General features: G+C 55.1%; 1 protein-coding gene across 1 annotated transcript in view; it reads left to right on the forward strand.

Annotated features, from left to right (window-relative positions):
- Window positions 1–3182, forward strand: part of LOC102369019 (NACHT, LRR and PYD domains-containing protein 12-like) — a 26818-nt gene that overhangs the window by 22068 nt on the left and 1568 nt on the right. The window lies entirely within an intron of this gene.

Here is a 3182-nt window from a genome sequence, read left to right on the forward strand (position 1 = left end):
ACTCTTTCCTGCTTATGCAGGGGGTCGGACTCGATGATCTATTGAGGTCCCTTCCGACCCGAACATCTATGACTCTATGGAGCGGAGGCTGAGGCCCTAACAGTGGGGTGTGGCAGTGTGTCAGGGGGCTTATGTAGCAAGTTGGAGTCTCGGGACCGCCATGACGCCCCCTAGTGGCTCCACAGCCTATGCCCATTTCTGCCTCTAGGGTGTCTTCCCTTCTGTCTGTCCTGCCACACCTTGATGTAATTATTAGATTGAAAGAGAGACTGTCTTGAGAGTCCTAAAGCAAACCTTATGATATCCTCTACCGAGCAGGTACCCCCAAATCTGCTGGCCTTGACTCAGCTCTTGAGCTGTGTGGGCGCTCTCGCCTGCCTGCGCCCCAGGGCACCTTTGAACTTTAGGGGCTATGTGACAGGTGACAAGCTTGGGGCCAAATCTTGAGTCAGCCTCCCTGCCTGTCTATGACTTTGCTATAACAATGAACTGGTGGTAAATGTAAGAGGGTGCCCGTTACATGCCCCGCTGCCAGGGGGTGCTATACATGGCTCCATACCATCCCTACCCCATGGCTCTTGCCTCACAGCTGGCATCATGAGTTCTTAATGTTGCCAGCCCCACACTGTGCCCCATAATACTCTAGTCTGGATCCCAACTAAATCCCTCCTAATCAGGCAGTCTACTCTGCCTTCACCAGGTAGCCAAGCTCTCCGACCCCTTCTTCCTCTTGGGTGTGGCCCCCTGGGACCTTTGTCCACACAAGCCCCGGCCTCACCTCCAAGGCCAGTTGGAGCCCCAGCTCCCCGGCTCTGGGCATCCCTTACGGTGGGTCCCTGGCCCTTCAGCCATCCTGGTCCTGGCCCCGATATGGACCAGTCGAGAGTACCTTAGGTCAAGTCCAAGCTGCTCGCCCCCTCTCCTATGGGTCTGCCTTCTTGGGTCCCACTACAGGGCTTCCCACCTGGTTGTGGGGGCTGGAGTTATTAAGAAGCCCCTACCTGCCTTTCACCAAGGAGGTGAGCAGTCCTAGTATTTGAATGCGGTTCCTGCACCACCAGCAATCCCACCAGGCCTTCCTTCCCAGGCAGGGTACAGTTTCAGGTCATGTCCAGAACCAGGAGGCTCCCAGCCATCCCCTCAGTCCTTCCCTTACCTCCAGGATGGTGCACGGCGCCAGGGAGCCGGATGGTGCTGCTCCCTTGCTACAAGCAGCTAACTGCTTATGTGTGTGCGCGCGCATGTATGTGTGCATGTCTCTGCATAGCTAACTTTTTTGTTTGAAAATGGCCACCTCAATCAGGCACCTGTTGGGTGTCCACTCCAGCCCTTAAATAGGCTAATTATGTGGCTCTGTCCGTCCCTACACCACGTCCCATGCCTCACAGGTGTCACTGTACTGTCACTCTCTGTTGGGGCTTCAGCCTTCTCAGCCTCCACCTCACCTTCTAGCCTGGGCCCACTGCACTGGACCTGACTTCAAGGCACCAGCTCTAGTCTTGCCCCAGGTCCCTGCCCCCTTCCTGCCACCCCTGTTGGGTGCCAGGCTCCTCTGCACCATTCTGGGCTCTGAGGCCCCATGCTCAGCCCTGCTCCAGGCTCTGCACTCACTCTGCCTTGAGCCAGCCCTCCAACAGGACTCGAGGCGACCACATGCTCTGGGGCACTAATGGGACTTCCAAAGACCATGCCTCAAAGTCACAACCCAAACCAACAACCAAATTGTAAGCCCTCTGGCTACAACACAAACCTTCCCTTTTGGGCAAACAAGTATTAAACAAGGGAAAGCACACTACCCCTTCCAGAAGAAAGCCTCTTCCCCTACTCAGAAGAGCCCATGCTCTGGGAGCAGCCTCCGCTCTGGGCTCTCACTGCTGCGCTCTGGTCCCGGGTCCCTCAGGTAGCTCTTCCCCTCCAGGGAGCTCCTCTCCCAGGCAGCAGCAGAGCCAGGCTGCTTCAGGCTTTATCTTGCCAAAATGCAGTTACCCGGGCAGCCTCCAGGATATTACTGCCGGGGAGAGGAGCTCCCTGGAGTCTAAGCCCAACCTGCTCCCAAGTCATTGCCCCCTGATTGCCTCTGGCCGCACCTTCTGCCTGCTTCTGAGCCCCGATGCATTTGGCAAGGGGGGCACGGGTGAGTGGTGGGGGCAGTCACTCCCTGGGTCCCAGAGCCAGGACAACAAGTACAAGGGGTCACATCTGAACCCTTCCTGTGCTGCTTGTGGCCTGTTCAGCTGCCACTTGGACACCCCCGATGGAGGTGAAGACTGTTATCAAATCTCCCCTCTGTCTTCTCTTCTCCAGACTCTACAGCTCCACTTCTCCCACCTTCCTTTGTACTTCTTTTCCAACAAGAATATTGCAGAGGCTTTTAGCCCCATGGTGTTAGAAATGGTCCCCTCAAGGACGCATCGTATCAGCTTTTTGAATGACTGGGGTTTTGAAACTGTAAATGCTCAAGGGACAGATCTGGGAACGAGTGGTTCCTCTGAAGTCCTTCCTGCTGGGCTGACTTGGCTGTATCAGAACTGATGCAATATGGGCCCCCTGGGAGCTGTGGGATACCATCTGTTGTTGGCTACAAATGTCCAACTCGGGATCCTTAAAATTCTGGTTTATTAGGTGGATTGAAACACTATAATGAAGTCAAATCATAAACCTTGGGGCTGCTCCCCGAACACACACACATGCACACACACAGTAGTGAGCTACAAGAGTCAGGTATACCTATCCCACAGGTGCTGGAGTCTGCTGTCGATGGCCAGTTGAGGCTTCTTCCAGCATGGTGTTATCCTCCAGAAGGGGGTCGCCAGCTGGTCCTTCTGGCTGGACACGTTGGGTTCTGGTCAAGTTGGAGATCAAGAGGGCGCCACTGAGGGTCACTTTTCACTGCCTTTTATCTGTCCTTCGCAGAATTGGTGACTCCCCAGTTTTCAGGTTTGCCCAATCCAGGGGTCGTTGACCCTCGTGGGACTTCCCCTCCTCGGTGGCTGCTGGATGGCATCTGTCAGCCCCAGGGGTTGTCCGCATGAACGTGCAGGTTTGGGAGTCCAGTGATGAATTTTGAATAGGGCTCTGTCTTTGAATCCAAGACAAGGGACTTCTTTCCCAGGATGCACGGGGAAAACAACCTCATCTGGGACCGGAATCAATCCAGTCATTCCACGAATCTGAAGCATTCC

This window comes from Alligator sinensis, unplaced genomic scaffold (genome assembly GCF_000455745.1).
Source record: "Alligator sinensis unplaced genomic scaffold, ASM45574v1 scaffold1455_1, whole genome shotgun sequence".
Lineage (NCBI taxonomy): Eukaryota > Metazoa > Chordata > Crocodylia > Alligatoridae > Alligator > Alligator sinensis.